Source organism: Vigna umbellata, chromosome 4, assembly GCF_029865625.1.
Source record: "Vigna umbellata cultivar VRB3 chromosome 4, Vumbellata_1.0, whole genome shotgun sequence".
NCBI lineage: Eukaryota > Viridiplantae > Streptophyta > Magnoliopsida > Fabales > Fabaceae > Vigna > Vigna umbellata.
The window spans coordinates 68,688,136-68,704,730 of record NC_142168.1 but is presented as its reverse complement, the minus strand read 5'-3'; positions in this window follow the sequence as shown (position 1 = coordinate 68,704,730).

Genomic DNA, 16,595 nt, shown 5'->3' with positions numbered 1-16,595 from the left:
TCCACTTCGTCCACTTCCTCCACTTCGTGCACTTCGTCCACTTCCTCCACTTCCTTCACTTCGTCCACTTCACCCACTTGCGCCACTTCGTCAACTTCGTCCATTTAGTCCACTTAGTCCACTTCCTCCACTTCCTCCACTTCGTCCACTTCATCCACATCGTCCACTTCGTCCACTTCGTCCACTTTGACCACTTCGTCAACTTCGTCCACTTCGTCAACTTCGGCAATTCCTCCACTTCGTCCACTTCCTCCACTTCGTCCACTTCGTCCACTGCCTCCACTTCGTCCACTTCGTCCACTTAGTCCAATTCCTCCATTTCCTCCACTTCCTCCACTTCCTCCACTTCGTCCACTTCATCGACTTCCTCCACTTCGTCAACTTCGTCCACTTCGTCCACTTCGTCAACTTCCTCAACTTCCTCAACTTCCTCCACTTCGTCCACTTAGTCCACTTCCTCCACTTCCTTCACTTCGTCCACTTCCTCCACCTCTTCCACTTCGTCCACTTCGTCAACTTCATCAACTTTATCCACTCCGTCAACTTCGTCCACCTCGTCCACTTGCTCCACTTCCTCCACTTCCTCCACTTCCTCCACTTCGTCAACTTCGTCCTCTTCGTCCACTTCCTCCACTTCCTCCACTTCGTCCATTGCCTCCACTTCGTCAACTTCGTCGAATTAGTCCAATTCCTCCATTTCCTCCAATTCCTCCACTTCCTCCACTTCCTCCACTTCTTCCACTTCGTCAACTTCATACACTTCGTCCACTTCGTCAACTTTGTCAACTTCGTCCACTTCGTCAACTTTGTCTACTTCGTCAACTTCGTCCACCTCGTCCAGTTCGTGAAATTCGTCCACTTCCTCCACTTCGTCAACTTCGCCCACCTAGTCCACTTCCTCCAGTTTCCCACTTCGTTCACTTCGTCAACTTCGTCCACTTCGTCAACTTCGTCCCCTTCGTCCACTTCCTTGACTTCGTCCAATTCGTGCACGTCCTCAACTTCGTCAACTTCGTCCACTTCCTCCACTTCCTCCACATCGTGTAGTTCCTCCACTACCTCTACATCCTCCAATTCGTCCACTTCGTCAACTTATTCAACTTCATCCACTTAGTCCACTTCCTCCACTTCCTCATTTCGTCCACTTCGTCCACTTCGTCACTTTCGTGGACTTCGTCCACTTCGTGGACTTCCTCACTTGGTCAACTTCGTCATCTTCGTGAACTTCGTGCACTTCGTCCACTTCGTCATGTTCGTCCACTTAGTCCACTTCCTCCACTTCGTTCAGTTCGTCCACTTCCTCCACTTCGTCCACTTCGTCAACTTCGTCCACTTCGTCCACTTCATCCACTTCATCCTCTTCATCCACTTCATCCACTTCCTCCTCTTCCTCCACTTCCACCACTTCGTCGACTTCGTAAACTTCGTCCACTTAGTCCAATTCCTCCATTTGCTCCACTTCCTCCACTTCCTCAACTTCCTCCACTTCGTCAACTTCGTCCACTTCGTCCACTTCCTCCACTTCGTCCACTTCGTCCACTTCGTCCACTTCGTCAACTTCGTGAACTTCCTCAACTTCGTCCACTTCGTTCACTTTGTTCACTTCCTCCACTTCCACCACTTCGTCGACTTCGTAAACTTCGTCCACTTAGTCCAATTCCTCCATTTCCTCCACTACCTCCACGTCCTCCACTTCATCCCCTTCCTCCACTTCGTCAGCTTCGTCCAGTTAGTCCACTTCCTCCACTTCGTCCACTTAGTTAAATTACTAGATTTCCTCCACTTTCTCCATTTCCTCCACTTCCTCCACTTCCTCCACTTTCTCCACTTCGTCAACTTCGTCCACTTCATCAACTTCGTCAACTTCGTCCACTTCGTCAACTTCGTCCACTTTGTCAACCTCGTCCACTTTGTCCATTTCCTCCAATTCGTCCAGTTGCTCCACTTCGTGAACTTCGTCCACTTCGTTCGTCCACTTCATCAACTTCGTCTACTTCGTCCACTACCTCTACTTCCAATTCGTCCACTTCCTCCACTTCGTCCACTTCGTCCACTTTGTGAACATCCTCCACTTCGTCCACTTCGTCAACTTCCTCAACGTCCTCCACTTCGTCCACTCCGTTCACTTCGTCAACTTCCTCCATTTCGTCAACTTCGTCCGCTTCGACAAGTTCTAACACTTCATCCACTTCGTCAACTTCGTCAACTTCGTGAACTTCGTCAGCTTCGTCCACTTCCTCCACTTCCACAACTTCGTCCACTTCCTCCACTTCCGCCACTTCGTCAACTTCGTCCACTTAGTCCACTTAGTCCACTTACTCCACTTCCTCCACTTCGTCACCTTCGTCAACTACGTCCACTACGTCCAGTTTGTCCACTTCGTCCAGTTCGTCCACTTCCTCCCATTCGTCCACTTCGTCAACTTCGTCCACTTAGTCCCCTTCCTCCACTTCGTCAACTTCGTCTACTTTGTCAACTTCATCCACTTAGTCCACCTCCTGCACTTCCTCCACTTCGTTCACTTCGTCCACTTCGTCAACTTTAACGTCCTCCACTTCGTCCACTTCGTCAACTTCGTCAACTTCCTCCATTTCATCAACTTCGTCCACTTCGTGCACTTCGTCCACTTCCTCCACTTCCTTCACTTCGTCCACTTCCGCCACTTCGTCAACTTCGTCTACTTCGTCCACTTAGTCCACTTCCTCCACTTCCTCCACTTCGTCCACTTCGTCCACATCGTCCACTTCGTCCACTTCGTCCACTTCGTCCACTTTGACCACTTCGTCAACTTCGTCCACTTCGTCAACTTCGGCAATTCCTCCACTTCGTCCACTTCCTCCACTTCGTCCACTTCGTCCACTGCCTCCACTTCGTCCACTTCGTCCACTTAGTCCAATTCCTCCATTTCCTCCACTTCCTCCACTTCCTCCACTTCGTCCACTTCATCGACTTCCTCCACTTCGTCAACTTCGTCCACTTCGTCAACTTCGTCAACTTCCTCACACTTCCACTTCGTCCACTTCGTCAACTTCGTCAACTTCCTCAACTTCCTCCACTTCGTCCACTTAGTCCACTTCCTCCACTTCCTTCACTTCGTCCACTTCCTCCACCTCTTCCACTTCGTCCACTTCGTCAACTTCATCAACTTTATCCACTCCGTCAACTTCGTCCACCTCGTCCACTTGCTCCACTTCCTCCACTTCCTCCACTTCCTCCACTTCGTCAACTTCGTCCTCTTCGTCCACTTCCTCCACTTCCTCCACTTCGTCCATTGCCTCCACTTCGTCAACTTCGTCGAATTAGTCCAATTCCTCCATTTCCTCCAATTCCTCCACTTCCTCCACTTCCTCCACTTCTTCCACTTCGTCAACTTCATACACTTCGTCCACTTCGTCAACTTTGTCAACTTCGTCCACTTCGTCAACTTTGTCTACTTCGTCAACTTCGTCCACCTCGTCCAGTTCGTGAAATTCGTCCACTTCCTCCACTTCGTCAACTTCGCCCACCTAGTCCACTTCCTCCAGTTTCCCACTTCGTTCACTTCGTCAACTTCGTCCACTTCGTCAACTTCGTCCCCTTCGTCCACTTCCTTGACTTCGTCCAATTCGTGCACGTCCTCAACTTCGTCAACTTCGTCCACTTCCTCCACTTCCTCCACATCGTGTAGTTCCTCCACTACCTCTACATCCTCCAATTCGTCCACTTCGTCAACTTATTCAACTTCATCCACTTAGTCCACTTCCTCCACTTCCTCATTTCGTCCACTTCGTCCACTTCGTCACTTTCGTGGACTTCGTCCACTTCGTGGACTTCCTCACTTGGTCAACTTCGTCATCTTCGTGAACTTCGTGCACTTCGTCCACTTCGTCATGTTCGTCCACTTAGTCCACTTCCTCCACTTCGTTCAGTTCGTCCACTTCCTCCACTTCGTCCACTTCGTCAACTTCGTCCACTTCGTCCACTTCATCCACTTCATCCTCTTCATCCACTTCATCCACTTCCTCCTCTTCCTCCACTTCCACCACTTCGTCGACTTCGTAAACTTCGTCCACTTAGTCCAATTCCTCCATTTGCTCCACTTCCTCCACTTCCTCAACTTCCTCCACTTCGTCAACTTCGTCCACTTCGTCCACTTCCTCCACTTCGTCCACTTCGTCCACTTCGTCCACTTCGTCAACTTCGTGAACTTCCTCAACTTCGTCCACTTCGTTCACTTTGTTCACTTCCTCCACTTCCACCACTTCGTCGACTTCGTAAACTTCGTCCACTTAGTCCAATTCCTCCATTTCCTCCACTACCTCCACGTCCTCCACTTCATCCCCTTCCTCCACTTCGTCAGCTTCGTCCAGTTAGTCCACTTCCTCCACTTCGTCCACTTAGTTAAATTACTAGATTTCCTCCACTTTCTCCATTTCCTCCACTTCCTCCACTTCCTCCACTTTCTCCACTTCGTCAACTTCGTCCACTTCATCAACTTCGTCAACTTCGTCCACTTCGTCAACTTCGTCCACTTTGTCAACCTCGTCCACTTTGTCCATTTCCTCCAATTCGTCCAGTTGCTCCACTTCGTGAACTTCGTCCACTTCGTTCGTCCACTTCATCAACTTCGTCTACTTCGTCCACTACCTCTACTTCCAATTCGTCCACTTCCTCCACTTCGTCCACTTCGTCCACTTTGTGAACATCCTCCACTTCGTCCACTTCGTCAACTTCCTCAACGTCCTCCACTTCGTCCACTCCGTTCACTTCGTCAACTTCCTCCATTTCGTCAACTTCGTCCGCTTCGACAAGTTCTAACACTTCATCCACTTCGTCAACTTCGTCAACTTCGTGAACTTCGTCAGCTTCGTCCACTTCCTCCACTTCCACAACTTCGTCCACTTCCTCCACTTCCGCCACTTCGTCAACTTCGTCCACTTAGTCCACTTAGTCCACTTACTCCACTTCCTCCACTTCGTCACCTTCGTCAACTACGTCCACTACGTCCAGTTTGTCCACTTCGTCCAGTTCGTCCACTTCCTCCCATTCGTCCACTTCGTCAACTTCGTCCACTTAGTCCCCTTCCTCCACTTCGTCAACTTCGTCTACTTTGTCAACTTCATCCACTTAGTCCACCTCCTGCACTTCCTCCACTTCGTTCACTTCGTCCACTTCGTCAACTTTAACGTCCTCCACTTCGTCCACTTCGTCAACTTCGTCAACTTCCTCCATTTCATCAACTTCGTCCACTTCGTGCACTTCGTCCACTTCCTCCACTTCCTTCACTTCGTCCACTTCCGCCACTTCGTCAACTTCGTCTACTTCGTCCACTTAGTCCACTTCCTCCACTTCCTCCACTTCGTCAACTTCGTCCACATGGTCCACATCGTCCACTTCGTGCACTTCTCAAACTTCGTCCACCTCGTCCACTTTGACCACTTCGTCAACTTCGTCCACTTCGTCCACTTCGTCCACTTCGTCCACTTCGTCAACTTCGTCCACTTCGTTCGTCCACTTCATCAACTTCGTCCACCTCTTCCACTCCGTTCACTTCGTCAACTTCCTCCATTTCGTCAACTTCGTCCGCTTCGACAACTTCTAACACTTCATCCACTTCGTCAACTTCGTCCACTTCCTCCGCTTCGTGCACTTCCTCCACTTCCTCCACTTCCTTCACTTCGTTCACTTCCTCCACTTCCGCCACTTCGTCAACTTCGTCCACTTAGTCTACTTAGTCCACTGGCCCCACTTCGTCCACTTCGTGAACTTCGTCCACTTAGTCCATTTCCTCCAGTTCCTCCACTTCGTCCACTTCGTCAACTTCATCCACTTCGTCCACTTCGTCAACTTCGGCCACTTAGTCCACTTAGTCCACTTCCTCAACTTCCTCCACTTCTTCCACTTCGTCCACTTCGTCAACTTCGTCAAGTTCCTCAACTTCGTCAACTTCCTCCACTTCGTCCACTTCGTCAACTTAATCAACTTTATGCACTTCGTCAACTTCGTCCACTTCTCCACTTCGTCTACTTCATCCACTTGCTCCACTTCCTCCACTTCCTCCACTTCGTCAAATTCGTCAACTTCGTCCACTTCCTCCACTTCCTCCACTTCGTCCATTGCCTCACTTCGTCCACTTCGTCATCTTCGTCCAATTAGTCCAATTCTTGCATTTCCTCCAATTCCTCCACTTCCTCCACTTCCTCCACTTCTTCCACTTCGTCAACTTCATCCACTTCGTCCACTTCGTCAACTTCGTCAACTTCGTCCACTTCGTCAACTTTGTCTACTTCGTCAACTTCGTCCACCTCGTCCAGTTCGTGAAATTTGTCCACTTCCTCCACTTCATTAACTTCGTCCACTTCCTCCACTTCGTCACCTTCGTCCACCTCGTCCACTTCGTGCACTTCGTCCACTTCGTCAAGTTCCTCAACTTCGTCAACTTCGTTCACTTCGTCAACTTCATTAAGTTGGTCAACTTCGTCCACTTCCTCCAATTCTTCGAGTTCCTCCACGTCCTCCACTTCCTCTAGTTCGTCAACTTCGTCCCCTTCGTCCACTTCCTCGACTTCGTCCAATTCGTGCACTTCGTCAAGTTCGTCCACTTCCTCCACTTCCTCCACATGGTGTAGTTCCTCCACTTTCTCTACATCCTCCAATTCGTCCACTTCGTCAACTTATTCAACTTCATCCACTTAGTCCACTTCGTCCACTTCCTCACTTCGTCCACTTCGTCAACTTCGTGCACTTCGTCCACTTCGTGCACTTCCTCACTTCGTCAACTTTGTCAACTTCGTCAACTTCGTGCACTTCGGCCAGTTCGTCCATTTTGTCAAGTTCGTCTACTTCGACAACTTCGTCCACTTTGTCCACTTCGTCCACTTCGTCCACTTCGTCCACGTCGTCCACTTCGTCAAGTTCGTCCACTTCGTCCACTTCGTCAACTTCGTCCATTTCGTCCACCTCGACCACTTCGTGCACTTCGTTCACTTCCTCCACTTCCCTAAATTCCTCCACTTCGTCCAGTTAGTCAACTTCGTCATTTTTGTTAACTTCATCCAATTAGTCCACTTCCTCCACTTCCTCCACTTCGTCAAGTTCGTCCACTTCGTACACTTCGTGCACTTCGTTAAGTTCGTCCACTTCCTCCACTTCGTCCACTTCGACAACTTCGTCCACTTCCTCTCCTCCCTCCACTTCCTGCACTTCGTCAACTTCGTCCACTTCGTCCACTTCTTCTCACTTCGTCCACTTCGTCCACTTCTTCTCACTTCGTCCACTTCGTCCACTTCGTCCACTACGTCCACTACGTCCACTTCGTCCACTTCATCCACTTCGTCCACTTCGTCCACTTCGTCCACTTTGTCAACTTCGGCCACTTCGTCCACTTCCTCCACTTCCTCCACTTCATCAACTTCGTCCACTTCCTCCACTTCCTTCACTTCCTCCAATTCGTGAACTTCGTCAACTTCGTCCACTTCCTCAACTACCTCCACTTCGTCCACATAGTCAACTTCGTCAACTATGTTAACTACATCCACTTAGTCCACTTCCTCCACTTCCTCCACTTCGTCCATTCCGTCAACTTCGTCAACTTCGTCCACTTCGTGCACTTCGTCCACTTCGTCAACTTCGTTCACTTCGTCAACTTCATTAAGTTGGTCAACTTTGTCCACTTCCTTCAGTTCTTCGAGTTCCTCCACGTCCTCCACTTCCTCCAGTTCGTCAACTTCGTCCATTTCGCCCACTTCGACAACTTCGTCAAGTTATTCAACTTCGTCCACTTCCTCTACTTCGTCCACTTCCTCAACTTCGTCAACTTCGCCCACTTCGTCAACTTCGTCAACTTCCTCCACTTCCTCCACTTCCTCCCCTTCGTCCACTTCCTCCCTTTCGTCTACTCCGTCAACTTCGTCAACTTTGTCCACTTCGGCCACTTCATCAACTTCGTCCACTTCGTCCACTTCGTCAACTTCGTCCACTTCGTCCACTTCTTCCCACTTCGTCCACTTTGTCCACTTTGTCCACTTCCTCCACTTCCTCCACTTCCTCCACTTCGTCCACTTCCTCCCATTCGTCCACTTCGTCAACTTCGTCAACTTCGTCAACTTCGTCCACTTCGTCCACTTCGTCTACATTGTCAACTGCGTCCACTTCGTCTACTTCGTCAACTTCGTCAACTTCTTCCCCTTCGTCAACTTGGTCAACTTCGGCCACTTCCTCCACTTCATCAACTTCGTCCATTTCCTCCACTTCCTTCACTTCCTCCAATTCGTCAACTTCGTCCACTTCCTCAACTTCCTCCACTTCGTCCAGTTAGTCAACTTCGTCAACTTTGTTAACTTCATCCACTTAGTCCACTTCCTCCACTTCCCCCACTTCGTCCACTCCGTCAACTTCGTCAACTTCGTCCACTTCGTCAACTTCCTCAACTTCGTCAACTTCGTTCACTTCGTCAACTTCGTTCACTTCCTCTAGTTCTTCGAATTCCTCCACTTCCTCCACTTCCTCCACTTCGTCAACTTTGTCCATTTCGCCCACTTCCTCCACTTCCTCCACTTCGTCCGCTTCGTCAACTTCTTCAACATGATCCATTTCGTCCACTTCGACAACTTCGTCAACTTTGTCAACTTCGTCCACTTCCTCTACTTCATCCACTTCCTCCACTTCGTCCACTCCGTCAACTTCGTCCACTTGTGCACTTCGCCCACTTCGTCAACTTCGTCAACTTCCTCAACTTCGTTCACTTCGTCAACTTCAGTAAGTTGGTCAACTTCGTCCACTTCGTCTAGTTCTTCGAGTTCCTCCACGTCCTCCATTTCCTCAAGTTCGTCAACTTCGTCAACTTCGTCCATTTCGCCCACTTCCTCCACTTCCTCCACTTCGTCCCCTTCGTCCCCTTCGTCCACTTCGTCCACTTCGTCAACTTCCTCCACTTCCTCCACTTAGTCAACTTCGTCAACTTAGTCAAATTCCTCGATTTCCTCCACTTCCTCCACTTCCTCCACTTTCTCCACTTCGTCAACTTCGTCCACTTCGTCCACTTCATCCACTTCGTCAGCTTCGTCCACTTCGTCAACTTCGTCCACATTGTCAACCTCGTCCACTTTGTCCACTTCCTCCAATTCGTCCAGTTGCTCCACTTCGTCAACTTCGTCCACTTCGTTTGTCCACTTCATCAACTTCGTCCACTTCGTCCACTTCTTCCACTCCGTTAACTTCGTCTACTTCCTCCATTTCGTCAACTTCGTCCGCTTCGACAACTTCTAACACTTCATCCACTTCGTCAACTTTGTCCACTTCCTCCACTTCGTGCACTTCCTCCACTTCGTCCACTTCCTCCACTTCCTTCACTTCGTCCACTTCCTCCACTTCCGCCACTTCGTCAACTTCGTCCACTTAGTCCATTTCCTCCAGTTCCTCCACTTGGTCCTTATCGTCAACTTCATCCACTTCGTCCAGTTCGTCAAATTCGTCCACTTAGTCCACTTCCTCAACTTCCTCCACTTCTTCCACTTCGTCCACTTCGTCAACTTCGTCAACTTCGTCAACTTCGTCAACTTCGTCAACTTCGTCAACTTCGTCAACTTCGTCCACTTAGTCCACTTCCTCCACTTCGTCCATTTTGTCAAGTTCGTCCACTTCGTCCACTTCGTCCACTTCGTCCACTTCATCCACTTCATCCACTTCGTCCACTTCGTCCACTTCGTCAACTTCGTCCACTTCGTCAACTTCGTCCACTTTCTCCACCTCGACCACTTCGTGCACTTCGTCCACTTCCTCCACTTCCCTAAATTCCTCCACTTCGTCCAGTTAGTCAACTTCGTCATTTTTGTTAACTTCATCCAATTAGTCCACTTCCTACACTTCCTCCACTTCCTCCACTTCGTCAACTTTCGCAACTTCGTCAACTTCGTCCACTTCGTCAACTTCGTCCACTTCGTACACTTCGTCCACTTCGTTAACTTCGTCCACTTCCTCGACTTCGTCCACTTCGTCAACTTCGTCCAATTCCTCCACTTCGCCAACTTCTTCAACTTGAGCCATTTCGTCCACTTCGACAAATTCGCCCACTTCCTCCACTTCCTCTACTCCCTCCACTTCCTGCACTTCGTCAACTTCGTCCACTTCGTCAACTTCGTGAACTTCGTCCACTTCGTCCACTTCTTCTCACTTCCTCCACTTCGTCCACTTCCTCCACTTCGTCCACTTCGTCAACTTCGGCCACTTCGTCCACTTCCTCCACTTCATCAACTTCGTCCACTTCCTCCACTTCCTTCACTTCCTCCAATTCGTGAACTTCGTCAACTTCGTCCACTTCCTCAACTACCTCCACTTCGTCCAGTTAGTCAACTTCGTCAACTATGTTAACTACATCCACTTACTCCACTTCCTCCACTTCCTCCACTTCCTCCACTTCCTCCACTTCGTCCACTCCGTCAACTTCGTCCACTTCGTCCACTTCGTCAAGTTCCTCAACTTCGTCAACTTCGTTCACTTCGTCAACTTCATTATGTTGGTCAACTTCGTCCACTTCCTCCAGTTCTTCGAGTTCCTCCACGTCCTCCACTTCCTCCAGTTCGTCAACTTCGTCAACTTCGTCCATTTTGCCCACTTCCTCCACTTCCTCCACTTCGTCAACTTCTTTAACTTCATCCATTTCGTCCACTTCGACAACTTCGTCAAGTTATTCAACTTCGTCCACTTCCTCTACTTCGTCCACTTCCTCCACTTCGTCAACTTCGCCCACTTCGTCAACTTCGTCCACTTCCTCCACTTCCTCCACTTCCTCCCCTTCGTCCACTTCCTCCCTTTCGTCTACTTCGTCAATTTCGTCAACTACGTCAACTTTGTCCACTTCGTCAACTTCGTCCACTTCGTCCACTTCGTCCACTTCTTCCCACTTCGTCCACTTCGTCCACTTTGTCCACTTCGTCCACTTCGTCCACTTCCTCCACTTCGTCCACTTCCTCCCATTCATCCACTTCGTCCACTTCGTCAACTTCGTCAACTTCGTCAACTTCGTCAACTTCGTCAACTTCGTCCACTTCGTCTACATCGTCAACTTCGTCCACTTCGTCTACTTCGTCAACTTCGTCAACTTCTTCCCCTTCATCCACTTCTTCTCACTTCGTCCACTTCGTCCACTTCCTCCACTTCCTCCACTTGGTCAACTTCGGCCACTTCCTCCACTTCATCAACTTCGTCCACTTCCTCCACTTCCTTTACTTCCTCCAATTCGTCAACTTCGTCCACTTCCTCAACTTCCCCCACTTCGTCCAGTTAGTCAACTTCGTCAACTTTGTTAGTTTCATGCACTTAGTCCAGTTCCTCCACTTCCTCCACTTCGTCCACTCCGTCAACTTCGTCAACTTCGTCCACCTCGTGCACTTCGTCCACTTCCTCAACTTCCTCAACTTCGTCAACTTCGTTCACTTCCTCTAGTTCTTCGAATTCCTCGACTTCCTCCACTTCCTCCAATTCGTCAACTTCGTCAACGTTGTCCATTTCGCCCACTTCCTCCACTTCGTCCACTTCGTCCACTTCGTCCACTTCGTCAACTTCTTCCACTTAGTCCACTTCCTCCACTTCCTCCACTTCGTCAACTTCGTCCACTTTGTCTACTTCGTCCACTTAGTCCACTTCCTCCACTTCCTCCACTTCCTGCACTTCGTCAACTTCAACGTCCTCCACTTCGTCCGCTTCGTCAACTTCGTCAACTTCCTCCATTTCGTCAACTTCGTCCGCTTCGACAACTTCTAACACTTCATCCACTTCGTCAACTTCGTCAACTTCCTCCACTTCGTCCACTTCCTCCACTTCGTGCACTTCGTCCACTTCCTCCACTTCCTTCACTTCGTCCACTTCCTCCACTTGCGCCACTTCGTCAACTTCGTCCATTTAGTCCACTTAGTCCACTTCCTCCACTTCCTCCACTTCGTCAACTTCATCCACATCGTCCATTTCGTCCACTTCGTCCACTTTGACCACTTCGTCAACTTCGTCCACTTCGTCAACTTCGGCAATTCCTCCACTTCCTCCACTTCCTCCACTGCCTCCACTTTGTTCACTTCATCAACTTCGTCCACTTCGTCCACTTAGTCCAATTCCTCCATTTCCTCCACTTCCTCCACTTCCTCCACTTCGTCCATTGCCTCCACTTCGTCAACTTCGTCCAATTAGTCCAATTCCTCCATTTCCTCCAATTCCTCCACTTCCTCCACTTCTTCCACTTCGTCAACTTCATACACTTCGTCCACTTCGTCAACTTCGTCCACTTCGTCAACTTTGTGTACTTCGTCAACTTCGTCCACCTCGTCCAGTTCGTGAAATTCGTCCACTTCCTCCACTTCATTAACTTCGTCCACTTCCTCCACTTTGTCAACTTTGTCCACTTCGTCCACTTCCTCCACTTTGTCAACTTCGTCCACTTCGTCAACTTCATCCCCTTCGTCCACTTCCTCGACTTCATCCAATTCGTGCACGTCGTCAACTTCGTCCACTTCCTCCACATCGTGTAGTTCCTCCACTACCTCTACATCCTCCAATTCGTCCACTTCGTCAACTTATTCAACTTCATCCACTTAGTCCACTTCCTCCACTTCCTCATTTCGTCAACTTCATCAACTTCGTGAACTTCGTGCACTTCGTCCACTTCGTCCACTTCGTCCACTTCGTCATGTTCGTCCACTTAGTCCACTTCCTCCACTTCGTTCAGTTCGTCCACTTCCTCCACTTCCTCCACTTCGTCAACTTCGTCAACTTCGTCAACTTTGTCCACTTCATCCACTTCATCCACTTCCTCCTCTTCCTCCACTTCCTCAACTTCCACCACTTCGTCGACTTCGTAAACTTCGTCCACTTAGTCCAATTCCTCCATTTCCTCCACTTCCTCCAGTTCCTGCACTTCCTCAACTTCCTCCACTTCGTCAACTTCGTCCGCTTCGTCCACTTCCTCCACTTCGTCCACTTCGTCAACTTCGTGAACTTCCTCAACTTCGTCCACTTCGTTCACTTCCTCCACTTCCACCACTTCGTCGACTTCGTAAACTTCGTCCACTTAGTCCAATTCCTCCATTTCCTCCACTTCCTCCACTACCTCCACGTCCTCCACGTCCTCCACTTCATCCCCTTCCTCCACTTCCTCCACTTCGTCAGCTTCGTCCAGTTAGTCCACTTCCTCCACTTCGTCCACTTCGTTCACTTCGTCCACTTTGCCCACTTCGTCCACTTCCTCCACTTCCTTCACTTCGTCCACTTCGTCCACTTCCTCCACTTCCTCCACTTCCCCCACCTCCCCCACTTCCTCTCCACTTCCTCCACTTCCTCCACTTCGTGCACTACGTCGTCTTCGTCCACTTCGTCAACTTCGTCCACTTCGTCCATTTCCTCGACTTCGTCCACTTTGTCAAATTCCTCGATTTCCTCCACTTCCTCCACTTCCTCCACTTTCTCCACTTCATCAACTTCGTCCACTTCATCCACTTCGTCAACTTCGTCCACTTCGTCAACTTCGTCCACTTTGTCAACCTCGTCCACTTCATCCACTTCCTCCACTTCCCCCACTTCCCCCACTTCCTCCACTTCCTCCACTTCCCCCACTTCCCCCACTTCCTCCACTTCCTCCACTTCGTCCACTTCGTCCACTTCGTCAACTTCGTCCACTTAGTTAAATTACTCGATTTCCTCCACTTCCTCCATTTCCTCCACTTCCTCCACTTCCTCCACTTTCTCCACTTCGTCAACTTCGTCCACTTCGTCCACTTCATCAACATCGTCAACTTCGTCTACTTCGTCAACTTCGTCTACTTCGTCCACTTCGTCCACTTCGTCAACTTCATCCACTTTGTCAACCTCGTCCACTTTGTCCATTTCCTCCAATTCGTCCAGTTGCTCCACTTCGTCCACTTCATTCGTCCACTTCATCAACTTCGTCTACTTCGTCCACTTCCTCTACTTCCAATTCGTCCACTTCGTCCACATTGTGAACATCCTCCACTCGTCCACCTCGTCAACTTCCTCAACGTCCTCCACTTCGTCCACTCCGTTCACTTCGCCAACTTCCTCCATTTCGTCAACTTCGTCCGCTTCGACAACTTGTAACACTTCATCCACTTCGTCAACTTCGTGAACTTCGTCAACTCCGTGAACTTCGTCAACTCCGTGAACTTCGTCAACTTCGTCCACTTCCTCCACTTCGTGCACTTCCTCCACTTCCTCCACTTCCACAACTTCGTCCACTTCCGCCACTTCGTCAACTTCGTCCACTTAGTCCACTTACTCCACTTACTCCACTTCCTCCACTTCGTCCACTTCGTCAACTACGTCCACTACGTCCAGTTCGTCCACTTCGTCCAGTTCCTCCACTTCCTCCCATTCTTCCACTTCGTCCACTTCGTCCACTTCCTCCACTTCGTCAACTTCGTCCACTTTGTCAACTTCGTCCACTTAGTCCACCTCCTGCACTTTCTCCACTTCGTTCACTTCGTCCACTTCGTCAACTTCAACGTCCTCCACTTCGTCCACTTCGTCAACTTCGTCAACTTCCTCCATTTCATCAACTTCGTCCACTTCGTGCACTTTGTCCATTTCCTCCACTTCCTTCACTTCGTCCACTTCGTCCACTTCCGCCACTTCGTCAACTTCGTCCACTTAGTCCACTTCCTCCACTTCCTCCACTTCGTCAACTTCGTCCACATGGTCCACATCGTCCACTTCGTCCACATCGTCCACTTCGTGCACTTCTCCAACTTCGTCCACTTCGTCCACTTTGACCACTTCGTCAACTTCGCCAATTCCTCCACTTCCTCCACTTCCTCCACTTCGTCAAGTTCGTCCTCTTCGTCCACTTCCTCCATTTCCTCCACTTCCTTCAGTTCCTGCACTTCGTCCACTGCCTCCATTTCGTCCACTTCGTCAACTTCGTCCACTTAGTCCAATTCCTCCATTTCCTCCACTTCCTCCACTTCCTCCACTTCGTCAACTTCGTCCACTTCGTCCACTTCGTCAACTTCGTCCACTTAGTCCACTTCCTCAACTTCCTCCACTTCCTCAACTTCCTCAACTTCCTCCACTTTATCCACTTAGTCCACTTCCTCCACTTCCTTCACTTCGTCCACTTCCTCCACTTCCTCCACTTCCTCCACTTCCTCCACTTCGTCAACTTCATCAACTTTATCCACTTCGTCAACTTCGTCCACTTCTCCACTTGCTCCACTTCCTCCACTTCCTCCACTTCCTCCACTTCCTCCACTTCGTCCTCTTCGTCCACTTCCTCTACTTCCTCCACTTCGTCCATTGCCTCCACTTCGTCAACTTCGTCCAGTTCGTGAAATTCGTCCACTTCCTCCAGTTTCCCACTTCGTTCACTTCGTCAACTTCGACCACTTCGTCAACTTCGTCCACTTCGTCAACTTCGTCCCCTTCGTCCACTTCGTCAACTTCGTCCCCTTCGTCCACTTCCTCGACTTCGTCCAATTCGTGCACTTCGTCAACTTCTTCAACTTCGTCAACTTCCTCCACATCGTGTAGTTCCTCCACATCCTCTACATCCTCCAATTCGTTCACTTCGTCAACTTATTCAACTTCATCCACTTAGTCCACTTCCTCCACTTCTTCACTTCGTCCACTTCGTCCACTTCCTCCACTTCATCAACTTTATCCACTTCGTCAACTTCGTCCACTTCGTCAACTTCGTCCACTTCTCCACTTCGTCCACTTGCTCCACTTGCTCGACTTCCTCCACTTCGTCCAATCAGTCCAATTCCTCCATTTCCTCCAATTCCTCCACTTCCTCCACTTCTTCCACTTCGTCAAGTTCATCCACTTTGTCCACTTCGTCAACTTCGTCCACTTCTCCACTTCGTCCACTTGCTCCACTTGCTCGACTTCCTCCACTTCGTCCAATCAGTCCAATTCCTCCATTTCCTCCAATTCCTCCACTTCCTCCACTTCTTCCACTTCGTCAAGTTCATCCACTTTGTCCACTTCGTCAACTTCGTCCACTTCTTCAACTTTGTCTACTTCGTCCACCTTGTCCAGTTCGTGAAATTCGTCCACTTCCTCCACTTCGTCCACTTCCTCCACTTCATCCACTTCGTCAACTTCGTCCAATTCCTCCAATTCGTCCAATTCCTTCACTTCGTCAGCCTCTTCAACTTCATCCATTTCGTCCACTTCGACAACTTCGTCCACTTCGTCCACTTCCTCTACTTCCTCCACTTCCTCCACTTCGTCAACTTCGTCCACTTCTTCCCACTTCGTCCACTTCCTCCACTTCCCCCCATTTGTCCATTTCCTCGACTTCGTCCACTTTGTCAAATTCCTCGATTTCCTCCACTTCCTCCACTTCCTCCACTTTCTCCACTTCATCAACTTCGTCCACTTCATCCACTTCGTCAACTTCGTCCACTTCGTCAACTTCGTCCACTTTGTCAACCTCGTCCACTTCATCCACTTCCTCCACTTCCCCCACTTCCCCCACTTCCTCCACTTCCTCCACTTCCCCCACTTCCCCCACTTCCTCCACTTCCTCCACTTCGTCCACTTCGTCCACTTCGTCAACTTCGTCCACTTAGTTAAATTACTCGATTTCCTCCACTTCCTCCATTTCCTCCACT